General features: G+C 51.7%; 1 protein-coding gene across 29 annotated transcripts in view; it reads right to left on the bottom strand.

Moving 5' to 3' along the window:
• PCBP3 (poly(rC) binding protein 3) overlaps positions 1-12,659 on the bottom strand; it is a 58,885-nt gene that overhangs the window by 35,776 nt on the left and 10,450 nt on the right. Inside the window, exon 1 of one of the 29 annotated variants that reach the window (XM_040603259.1) lies at positions 12,193-12,316. The exons of 26 other annotated variants lie outside the window; for them this stretch is intronic. The gene's annotated coding sequence lies outside the window, so the exon portion shown is untranslated. Of the gene's footprint in view, positions 1-9,461; positions 9,606-12,192; positions 12,317-12,659 lie in introns of those variants that run through there. 2 more of the 29 variants (XM_040603260.1, XM_040603256.1) reach the window with 2 other exon arrangements.

Raw genomic sequence — 12,659 nt, 5'->3', positions numbered from 1 at the left:
TTCATTGCTTCATCTAGGTATTTGTTTTGGGGGACAGCAATGTTTTGTTCAAGCTGTACAAAAACAAACGGAGGACAACTCGCTGCAAAAACGTCCCACAGACATAACCCACTCCCTCCCTGACAGGTTTGGATGGAAAGTTCATGGGCACTGCCAAGCAAAGTCAAGTCTCTGTCATTCCCCTTGCCCATCGCACAGCCTCCAGAAAACAATAAATAAACTGATAAACTCCAACACTTTGGAGCCTTGTTGGACCAAGAGCCCTTGCCGAGCTGTGCAGGTAAAGAGCAGGGCGGCCAGGGCACCAGTTTGTAGGGGATGCCGTGCCACCTGCCCAGAAGACCACCCCCGAGACCCTACCCTGGAGCATGGTGGTGGAGACATCCCAGTTTCTTTGGTGTTTCAGGAGCCCCACCAGCAGAAAGCCAGGTGTTAAAGATGACCACAAAACTTCAGCGTCCTTTAGTATACCGCAATACGCGACGGCGTGGCCCAGATTTCTAATGGGGTTGGCAGACTTTCACAGCGGGGATTAACATCTTGGCCAGAATGTCCATCACTCAAGACAACATTTTCCATTGAGAGGGAGGAAATGTTTAAACACCTCTGTCCTCTCAATACCCCCTTCACAAAACTCCGACCAGCGTTTTCTGACCCTCGGAAAATGAAATATGTGCTAAACAGAGAGAAAAGCAGGGGAAGCCTGGGAAGAAGCTGCTTTTCTGACATTTTATGCTTCCTAGCTTGCTTTCCCAAGGAGCATTGCCGGTCCACCTGCGTAAGCAGGAGCTTTCTCCCCACTCATCTCCCAGTGGCTTGATCCTGCCATTAAGACCTAATCCGGCGATTTTCAGCACTGTGTTTTAGTGTCTGAGAAGCGCTGCAATGCAGCCATCTCGGGATTATGACGACAACACAGTCTGGCCAGGTCAGGACAGGGGTGGAAGGAGAAAAAACACTACAGCAGAAAAGTAAAGTCAAGCATTCCCTCAAACCCAGGCTCCAAATGGAAACACATCAGCCACCGGCAGGTTTTGCTGTCAGAAGATGAAGCTGTGAGAGGACAGTAGCACCATATAAATGAGTGACATCAAATGCCATCTTGCAATAAAGCTGCTTTTCCAGCTGCTGCCGCTTTCCACAGACCAGTCATTTTGGTTGACCTTTCCTCTGCTTACTCTCCAGCTTCAGTGGAAATAGTTCAGATACCTCTAACCAAAAAAGAAGAAAAAAAGATGTCCCACACTACCTTGGTACATCAGCCAGCAGTATATCTCTGCTCACCTGCCCTTGATCTTCCCAAGCATCATGGGAGACAAACATCCCTGCTCTTGCCCTCCCAGCAAGCATCTCTGGAGGCTTCGTTCTCAGTCACCTGCTCCCCTTTCCCTGCTCTCCTCTGGGCGAGACGTCTCCACTCACGGCACAGGGTGTCACTCATTGACTCCTGACAAGCAATTATAACCTGCCTTCCCCTCCTTGCTTATGTGCACCACGGGGCTCTTCCAGACTCACTCACCGCTATGACCCCAATTACTATTGTGGGGATACAAACGTGCCTTCCTCTGGACCCTCTACTCCCTCCCTTCTCCTCTCTGCTCTGCTGGCTCCTCTGCCCACAAATTCAGTGCTAAGGCCATCAAAGCAGCCTCTCCTGCTGCCTCGTTTGCCACCTCTGTGCCTCAGGTGGTCTCCTAACTCCTGCTTCTCCCACCAGTCAGCTGGCTGCCACTCTTGGGAGCTCTTCTTTATTTCCTAAACAATCATTTCCTACCACCCTTCCCATCGGCAAGTCTTTCTTCCCAGATCCTTTGCCCTCTAGAGAGCAGGATTGTTTTTCCAGGGCCTTCCAGGGAGAAAAATTGGCTTTAGATATCGGTATTAGCTAAAGTTCAGGAGCAATAGTGTGATAACCCACAGCTCCAGCCCTGCCACACTGCGGTGGGCTCAGCCACATCAAGCCAAACACACACCTCTGCTCTCAGACCAGCCCAGAGCTGTGCTGAGCCTGCTCTTCCCTCCAGAAAATTCCCAGCTGCTTTCCTGGGTTTCTCCTTCAGCTGGTGCATCCACAAGCTGGTATCAGGCTGGGCACTCTGCTTTGGGTGTTGACCATGCCAGCCTCCTTTGCCTCTGCAGAATCACCTTACATTTATAGCATTTTCAGTGGGATTCCACGCATTTAAGAGCCATTTCTGACCTGATGAATAAACCAAGAGGAATAGAAACACAGCATCACATACCTCCAGCACAGTCCAGGAAAGCTGGCAAGTCTCTACAACGAAGAGTAGCACAAACCCCTGGCTCCAGCCCTGGAAACCCGGGGAGGGATGTCCAGTGAGAGCCCCTGCTAGTCCTCTGAGAACCATGCAGCTCATCACAGCACACTGTACCTCAACAGTTATTAAACCAGACCAGCTGCAGCCACCCACAGAAGTGCAACCCTGGCATGGCTGGTGCATGGATGTGCAATCATGCGTGAAACCAGAATCGGGCCCCTCACGTCAGATGGTGTTAGTCTCCACCGTCTCTCAGGCAAGCCCAGTCCAAGGAGAACAACTGGTTTTGTCACAATGGCGGTGCCCTCATCACGATCTTTTGTGTGAAGGCCAGCAAACAAAGCTGCAGCTTTTCCCTACCAATCTCCTTGGCATGAAGGTCTTAAACATCATTTCATCCCATGCAACAGGACATCAGGATGATACCACCCACCTCTTGCCCCTGATGCATCTGCAGGAGACAAAACTCGGAGGCTTACGTTCATTAGAGGGTTTAGAGCGAATTCAGGTAGCTGTACCTGAGAGACTTATCTGCAGAGATCTATAGGATGCAGAATTTCCATTCGTTCTCATGAGCCACTGCAGCGTTGCAAGCAGAGGTTGGGCACGCAACAGTCAGGGCAATGCAGTGCAGTAGGAGCACGCTATTACATGCCCTTGTGCAACCCAGAAAACCCTGTCTGGGCTGGTTTCAGGGCTCTGATTGTGGGACCCTGAGCAAAATCAATGACTTGAACCTGTTAAACCACCAGCTTGACAAGCTGAGATAACCCTGCTTAGAATAATAATGGGTCTTCCCTGAATTTGTTTAATTTTGTAATTAATTAAAACTGCTTTTGACAGGCTGGGGTGAGCAGGTGGGTGGGAATAAGTCACTTTAATTCAGCCACTTCCAATCCACCCTGTTAGTTCCTTTTGGAACGATTTGCCAATAAAAATAGTATTTTCAGTAAATGTCAAACTGCTTAAGTATGCCAGAAATTTCACCCCACGGGGTGATGAGGGCCAGCGTTCTGCACTACTCGCTTCAGTCCACTACGACTCAGTGACAAAGAGCATCCTCAGGTATCTGTGAGCCTTTAGCAAGTGCTGGATGGGCTCAAGACCCCGTGTGCTGAGGAAATAAGATTTCCTGGGATAAGGAAGGTCACTCTGTTTCTAGTCTGCCAGAAGATTAAAGAACAGATAAAACCAAGCCATTACAGTATTTTCTTGAAATACTGGCTGTCCGTCCATGCCCAAGGTAATGTTTCAGAGAGGCTAGGAGCAAGGGCCCCAGAGAAGCTGCTGATGGACCGGTGAGGACCAAGCGTCAGCTCGGTCTCTGCTCAGCCCAGGGGCCCTGGTCATCTCGGGAAGGCAGAGCCAGCAGCACCGCATTGCACCCCCAGCCTGAATGCTGCCGCCGGGCTCAGCACTGCAGAGTGGGGTGGATTCTGCTGCAGCATCCGAGTGACAGGAAAAAAATCCCAAAGCTTTCATGAATTAGCTGAAACAGCACCGCCTTGCACTGTGGAGATCAGGAAGATGACTACTTCAGCACCGTGCTCCATGTCAGCAGTCCTGAACGTGCAGGTCTCGGGAACCACCATGAACCATGCCGCAGAGGGCGGCTGGACGGAGCTGCTGGAGAATGGAGACACTCATGTGATGTGAAGGGTGCCGGGGCAGCTCATCCAGCACTTCTGTAAAGCACCAGCAATCAACACCCCCTGGGATGAGCCTTCACACAGCAGGTAAATGTCCTAACTGGTAGTACAGTGGCAGCAGTAATGAGGCCAGGTGACAATCCTGGTGGGGGAAGCTCTTGGAGAGCAGAGCGAGAAGCCAAAGTGAGCTTGGCAAAGGGGACACAATAAGATGCAGTTCAGCAAGGCAAAGTACTGAGCTTGGCAGTGGGCAATTAAGTGCACAGAAACAGGCAGAGCTCCCCATCCACCTGAAAACGGCTGGGAGCAACAATTCAACTTGCAGGATCTGCAGAAGGAAACCAAGAATGATGAGGTGGGTCTTCACAGGAGATCCAGCCAGCAGAGAAACCCCAGCTCCCTGGGGACAGCAAACAGCTGGAGGAACCAAGGCTCTGCAGGACAGGGAGGGGGTGGGAGACAGGCCAACGGTCTTGAGTGTGGGGCTTAGACTGCAGTGAAGATCCAGGTCAGACCCTGGAAAAGAGCTTCCCTACAGTCATGTGCTGTTGGTGACAATGTCATTCTGCCAGTTACCGTTGTTTAAATCTTACAAACATTTGCATATTTGCAAATAAATCTCACCTCTGTTGGACAACTGCCCTTATAACCTTGACACTGAGCTATGCCCAGGGACAGTCACGCTTCAGGGATGCATCCAAATTAGCCTTTTTTCCCCCCAACCAGAGGTACAGGAGCCAGGAGATGCCGCCTCGCACCGGAAGATACCTCGACAGATGCCCCAGGGATGCTCTGCCAGGGCTGTGCATCAGCTCTCCGAAGGACCCATGTCTTGCCCAAATGATGCCAGCACAGCCAGCACTGGAAACACCCCTCTGGAGATCGAGGAGTGAGACAATCAGATAGAAGTCCCCTATGTGTCAGTTTTTACATGCCATTTTTCAGGGGAAGGCCAAAGGACACCCCAAAACATGCTCGTGGCCATAGGTCCATGCTGGCTGCTCATAAAGGAGAGACCACAGGGAGCTTTGTGGAACTTGGAGGACAAGCGGCTTGTCCTCCAGCAGCAGGGAGATGAGAGGGCACAGCTCTGCAAAGAGCTTCAGGCACCACACTCCTGGCATCCTTTTAACTGGGGGTGGGGGGGTGGGGAGGTGCAGCTGAGAGGAGAGCACCTCGGGGGCCTTGGAAAAGCAGAAAGCAATGGGCACGCTTATCCCACCGCCATGCCAGAGACTGCACAACCTTAACCATAACTTCAGGGGGTAACTCAGCCCTCACCTAAAATTGCTGGATGGACCTAACCAGCACAGGACTGTTGCCCATGCTGTTAACTGCTGCTGCACGGATACATGCATGGCCGCAACACCTACAGAGTGGGCACCAAACACCACCACCACCATTTTGCTTGATCCAGCCACCAGGGACATGGCCTCCTGTGCCCTCACGTCTCTCTCCACCTTGGCCCATCATGCTGCACATCCTTTCAGGCGTCCTGGAGAGCTGGGGCCAGGCGGCATCCACATCCAGTGCATCCTCTGAAACAGATGAGGATGCAACCAGGAGCATCTCCCCACAACTTAAAGCAGCAGGCATGCCATGGCCCCGCCATCCATGACCCCCTTCATTCCCCTCCTCCAGAGCCTGCTGGCTGCCCCGGCTTTAATCCTGCAGGCAGCATCATCCCAATAATTTCCCTCCATTTTCAATCTACTGATCTGGGGGCAGTCAACAAATCCCTTCATCCCAAGAGCGAAGCAATCTACTGCCTCATCTCATCCCATCTCCATTTCTCTCTCTCTAATCCGTGGAAACAGGGATGAGGTTCGCAAGGCACGGGCTGCACTGGAGTCATCTGCCCACGTGCCGGTGGACAGACGGACAGACCGACCCAGAGCACATGGGGACAAACAGGAGGTGCCAGGTCAAGATGGGCAAGGTGCCTGCTGTTTTGACCATGCCCAGTGTCTACAAAAACCAGCTGATTTAGCTGATGATTTTGGTGGTTTTTTTAGAAGTAGGTGGCAGCCCAACATCATGCTGCACAGGATGAAAGACGGGGCGGTTGGAGCTGCTCTCATGAATGCCACCAAAATCCTCAAAGCACCTGGGGCAGGTCCTAGCCCCTCCTGATCCAGGGATGTGGGAACAGGTAGGTTACCCCCATTACCCCCACCATGCTGGGGACATAAGGGACAGACTGAGTACAGCATTGTTCTGCCAATCCCCTCCACACAAAACGCGTGGGGACCAGGTGAGACCGATGGGGGGGCCACAACCAGCCTGGGCCCATAAATCCCAGCTCCTCCAGGCTCAGGGCTGGATCCTGTGCCTGTGCCATTCTGCCACAAACCTAAACCTGTGACTCTCACCCTGGCCGTAGATGCTCTTTGAAATGGGACACTAATGGGAGACACAGGAAAGGAGACCCTTGGGGTCTCTCCCTGCCCTGGAGAAGCAACCAGATTGGTCAGAATGCAGCACAAACCCCATCCTTCTTTTTCCAAGCATCCATTTGCATGGGGCTGGAGAAGGTGGGGGGTGAGTCCACGCTCAGTGGCCACCACAAGGCCGTGTCCTGCCTGATGCTGCCCCCAGCTAAAAGCACCGTGAGGAAGAAGGCTGCGGGGATAGCGTGTGACAAGCTGCCCAGTGGCCACGCCGGCGGCGGAGTTGGGCTGCACGGCCCCCATCCCATGCTCAGCAGCAGCAGCTCTCCCCGGGTTTGGCCAGCAAGGAGGACGATGGCGGTCCTCGGCGGCCGGGGGTGGATCGCTGCCACGCCGCACTCAGACCCTGACAGCAGGCTCCAAAACTGTCACTCCCGATCTGTTTTCACTTCAGCTAAACCTCAACCCCGATTAAAATCAAGGAGAGCCGCCTTCTCCTCTCTCCTTCTCCCCGTGGTAGGTCCTCTGTAACCTCGGGTCTAAACACTGCACTGGTCAGGGAATGGGTGAATTTGCTCAGCTGGGAATCGGGGCTGCTGGGGAAGGGGCCACGAGCAACCCTGTCCCCAAAGCTGGCCTTGGCTGCAAGGGTCCCATCCCTGCAAGGCTGCGGGTCTCTGCCAAAATCCTGGGCGAGATGTGCCACCAACGCCTTGACCTGCCTGTGCCACCAGTGGCAGCTCCGGATGACAGTGCCTCCCTGGAGGAGGTCTGGCATCAGCGGGGTGCCCTGTGCTGGCACCCACCGCCTGCTACCAGTTCATTTAGCAAAGCCTGAGTGAAATAAAGAAGTTAAACCAGATACACCTGTGTACACAACTGCATGTACCAGGATGGATGCCTTCGGTGAGAGGCTGAAAAAAGTGCACTGCGGGAAATTCACTTTCCATCTCAGCTGGCCAAAAAGAAGCTGCAGAGGTCTGGAAAACGCAAGCCAGGCACGCTGCCACCCACCCTCACACTGCAGGAATGGGGGTTCAGTGCCAAAGGTGCCATCCTGTGCAGCATGTCCTAAGGCTGGGAAAGCATCCTCTGCTTCACCAAAAGCAGACACATCGCTTTGCTACACATTGGATCCGGGGCTGCAAGCGCTCTGCTGCCAGCAGGACCGAGCTCATCCCCATGTGCCGGGCATGAAGCCCCTGCTGCAAGGAGCCACGTTGGCCTTCAGCGTGCCGCCGGCAAGGTGCCCGCTCTGCTTGCTGCACAGCAAACGTCCATTTTCCAAGCGGGTGTCTGACTTTGGAGGGAAAAAATAATCATTGCCTGAGAAAAGTGGTCCTGGGACCACCAGACCAGGGAGGGTAAAAGCATCGTTGGTCACTACCCAGAAGAGCATCCTGCAAGGTGGTGAGCATCTCCCCGTGCAGGTGCCCCGGTCCCCTCCGCTTCCACCTCAAATCGGTGCTGGCCACCGCAGAGGTGGTTTGCTCGGTCTGCTCTGCACAACCTGGGCCACCAATTCTGACCGCATTTGTATTTTCACATCCTATGCACTAAAATCCCCAGCTTCTCTAACACATTTTGAAGGCATTAAAATAATGTTAAAACCCCTTAAATATGTGCATTTTTTTCCCCTTGGTCTTGATGAGTACCCTTTTTTCCCCACCCCAAAATGATTGGTTTTCTTCAGAAGGAAATGTCCTCTTAATTCAGCAAGATTAAAAGAACATTTTTTACAGTTATTTCTAAGGAAGAAAGAATTTCAAATCTGCTTTTGTATCAAAAAATAATATTTTTTTTATACAAATTAATGCATAAAAGAGGGGGAAAGTCTGAGATTAAGAGCTTCAGAAAAATTACTGAATTATTTTGGAATTCTGTAGTAAAAGCAAAACGCCAGATATTAGGAAAAACTGCTGGTTTTCAGGGTTTGGTTTCTGTCATTTTGGTCAAAATGCAGGCTAGCATCTGCCTTTGCATCTGTCAAAACAAAGGTCAATCATTTTATGGAAACTTAAACACAATGCCCTTGATCCACCGTTTCTTGTTTATTTTTAAGCCGGACGTGACTGCCAACTAATAAAATAAGATTTTCTAATACGGTTCACATTAAAATTACATTATCCCAGAAAACTCAGAATTACAAGAAAAATATGTCCGAGAACATTTTCCCTTTATAATAAGGAGATGATATTTTGGGATTGATTTCAAGAGCATTTAAGTCCTATATAACCTTTTCGACTCATAGTTCGCTTTTCCACCTATACAGCAATGGTGTAACCAAAGAAAATGCAACAGAAATGTGACAGTATCAGAAAGAATTTAGCCACCCTGAGTAAAATGGGTATCTGAAGGCAAACTGAAAAGAAAACAAAGCGAGCCTCATAATAAAATGTATTCCTCTCTCCAGATCAAATTTCCCCGGCACAAGGGAAAAACAAATAATGGAAATAGAACCAAAAGGTAAAAATTAAATCAACCAGGGTTGGGGGTTTCATGACGTTGCCAGACTAAGATGTGATTAACATCAATGTTATTTTGGTATCAATTTCTTTAAGGCAATTTGATTTGTGCTATTCCCACCCCAGCGCATACATAAGCGACACTGTCCAAAGCTTGCACTGTAAATCACGCAAATTAGGAATGGCTGAATATTCTGGTTAACACAGAGATGGACGCTCCCCTACCCAGGAATACAGCCTTTGGCATCAGCCGCAAAACAGAGTTAAAACTGAATTTTGTTAAAATAACGCACATGCTCCAACAGAGAACGACAATTTCGCAAGACAAATTTGCACAAATATTTTTGCAAAAAAATTTTGCACAAGTATCTTGCAAAACGATTTTGCACAAATATTTTGCCAATATCAGGAGAGACGTGAAGAGCAGCTGTTAAGTTAAGCTAACCCCCTTGCTCGCGCACCTATTTCTCCCCATAATCCCACCTCCCTGCCACACAGACTTAGATTTCCTCTACAAGAGATTCACTTAAGATGGCTCTTAAGCGTTCAGAGCTCTTCTAACCCACACTGGAGCCCCAAACCCGACCCATTTCATGATTCTTCCCTGATTTTCATCGGTAGGAAAAGTTGCACGCGGCAGGTGGTCTTCCACCAACACAATCTTTTAAATCTTCTTACCTTCCCCAAAGAGCCGCTTTAGTGCCGATTTGGCGTGAGGGGGGTCCAGACAGATGGCCAGTCTTTGCACGTTTGGAAAGGATGAAAAATGCTACGGGGGAAAAAAAATCCCAGTGATTTTTTTTTTTGCCGTACAGCGCAGAGGGCTCCGAACCTCATTGGCCCTGGGAGGTCCACCACGTGGCACGGTATGAAGAGCACGTGACCTATTTTCTCCCAAATCCCTCGGTCTGCTGGAAAGGGGGATGCACCCACTGCTGATGTTCTTGTTATTTCAGTGGGCTTTGATTTTTTTTTTTTTTTTTTAATTTTATTTTTTTAAAGGCCACTGAGCAAATCGGGTTGCCTCAAGGCAATGAGGGCGAACCAGCCAACACTTTCAACATGAAGGAGAAAGGAGCTCGGGAATGAGACAAGCAGCGGGGTGCTGCCTGTGTGCTGGGGGAAATTTGGGGATGCTTTCCCAGGGTATCAGCAGAGCGGTGCCTGCCCACCCACTCCAGGGATGGAGCCTCTGGGAGAGAGAGGAGGGCATACAGCAAGGCACGTTTGGCTGCTGGTGATGGGCTGTGCTAAACCCTCATCTCAGAGGCAGGAGCAGCAGCAGCAGCGGCAGGAAGGACCAGGCTGAAGCCCTGACTGCAGACCCCAGAGCTCAGCTGGCTCCCTGAGCCTCAGAGGAAGGGAATGTGTTACAGCTGCTCCATCACCAAAACAAGATTTTATCTTATCCCCCCACGTTGCTCCTGACCCCTCCCAGGCGGATCCCCTCCCCTGCTGCCCTCCTGGCTAATGCACAGTGGTTGCACCAACCAACTGCTCCGGGAGATGACCGCTCTCCTGCTTTGGGGGCAGAGGGTCTGCTGAAACAGCTTTCTTGGAAGAAGGACCAAGTACAGAGGGAGCGTGGCATGCTCCGGGTGGGCATCGCCTGCTCCCACCACCCCATGGCCACACCAGGCTCAAAGGGCATTCCAAAGTGTCCCACCACAGGCACTCACTAAACCTAAAACGCAGCACAACTCTGGGGATGTTCTGCCCCAAAATGCTCCCTGAGGCCCTGTGGAGCAAGGCAAGCCAAGCCACAGCTCCCAGCATCTGACTTTGGCACTGGGGATCCTTCGTTGCCCCCAGCCCTGTATTTCCCAGGGAACAGCAGCTCTAAGCCACCAAATCCCAGCCAGCCACAGCCCCCGGGGCCAAGCAGCCCCTGGCCTTCCCTTGGTAACCCGCAGGTACCAGCCCATCAGTGTCAGGACACTCTGGAGAAGGGAAAAGGAATTTCTGGAGGCCAAGACATCCTCCTATTTTTCCTGTCAAAGCTCAAGCACATCGGTCATGCCACTCAGAAGCTGCATTTTTCTGGCAGCCTGAGTCTCCACCCAACAAGTCCCTTGGCTGCAACATCTCATGCCAGCAACACTCCTGCTCATCACCCCTGCCAAAGGAAAGCCCCAGGTGAATCTGCCTCTGGCATCTGCTCTCGAATTTCAGCGCTGTTACTTCTGCAGAGCAGCTGTCCCCAGCCATCCTACCGTCCAAGGGCTCCAGCCCTTCTTATCGAAGGGTAACACCTAAGGCTCCTCAAAGAACCAGCTGAGCTTGGGATTTGGTGAAAAAGCACAGCTCTGGCCACCTCCTTGCCTTCTCGGCATCACCACCACATCCTGACCCAGCACGCAGCCCAGCTACCGGCTTCTTCTTGCGGCTGTTCCCCCACATACAGGGACGGGAAGCATCAGGAGCACTGTCTCTATTTCCAGGTCCTACCTGAGGTCGGACCGTCTCACCACGCTGCTACCAAAGACAGAAATACAGCCATAAAACACCCTAAATGGTGCCGAGAAGTGCGGGGTTTCACCTGAAACCCTCCCTAGCTCAGAGGGTCAGGCTTCTCCAGCCACCAGCCAAACAATGGAGCATTTTATTCCAACAAATACAAGGCGAGGGAGAAACTTGCCATACTCAAACGCAAACTACGGACACAGCCAAAAGCACTCAGCTCACTGCCTTCCCCTCCTGCATGTTGCCATGGCCGGTGTGCGAAGGGAGAGAAGACCCCCCCCACCTTCCAGCCCCGCAGCACCCTGTTTGCAGCCCCCTCATCCTTCCCCAGCGATGCCCGGCTAAATCTGGCTCCCGAGTAATCTTCTGAATAATTATATAATAGAGAGGCAGGCGGAGAAATAATTTTAGGCCACTCTGTTGATAGAAAGCAAGCTGGATTAAAAGATCAGAACAAGCAATACTTAGATTAAAATGGTTTGTTATTTTCAGCTGCGGAAAATCTGTGGCTAAAGCACGGAAGATGTTGAGGGAAGGCGCATCATCTTTCTTTGCCTAAAATCAAGCTTTCTGCGTATTAGCCAAGGCAAGTTCTAGGTTTTCCACCTACATTCAGGTTTTGTTTTCCTGGCGGGTCAAAGAAATACAATTTCCCGGATCATATGGCATTTTATCTAAAGACTTAAGAGCAGCGCGGAGGTGCTTCAAGTAACGTTTTGCCCTGCAAGCTGGGTCCGAATTAAACACCATCAACACATCGCTGCTTGTTAAGACATCAGACCCCCTCGGTCAGGAGAATCAGCGTGCAGCTCGGCAGACAACTTCATTACCTGCAAGAAACATGCCTCCTGGCACACAGCATGGGCTTCATCAGTCCCAACGCCTTTGCCTTTAGCATGTGCCTCCCCACACCCCCAAGCTGATGGCAGGCAGACACCAGGCTTACCGGCAGCGGAGAGGCAGCCGCGGCTGGGAGAAGCCCATCAGACAGCAGGGCAGCTTTCTGCAGGCACCTATATGGCGTCCCCCTGGCCCCCAGCAAGGTCGGCGGCCTGGGGTGCTGCACTCTGACTGATCGCTTTGGAAAGGCGTGAAGGGGAGGCAGGAAAAAAATGGTGAGAAAGGGACCTGATGCTGGGGGCCGAGTTCTCCGCAGGGCACGGCGCTCATCAGCCGCATCCCAGATCGATGCTGCTAGCTTTGCTCGTTCACCTTCAAGTTCAGATTAAGCAGAAGGGTCAAACTGGGAAATCGTTTGCCACTGGCGGGCACATCCCTGTCCCCCCCCCCCTCCAACCCCCACCCCCCCAGCCTTGTGTCACAGCCTTTTCCCCTTGCCTGCATGGACACTTCCCACCCGAGCACCTTGCTAACCCCACAGCATCTCCGGCCCCCAGCACCAGCAGCAACCAC

This window comes from Falco naumanni, chromosome 8 (genome assembly GCF_017639655.2).
Source record: "Falco naumanni isolate bFalNau1 chromosome 8, bFalNau1.pat, whole genome shotgun sequence".
NCBI lineage: Eukaryota > Metazoa > Chordata > Aves > Falconiformes > Falconidae > Falco > Falco naumanni.
The sequence above is the reverse complement of the archived record's forward strand: the minus strand, read 5'-3'. Positions and strand labels throughout refer to the sequence as shown.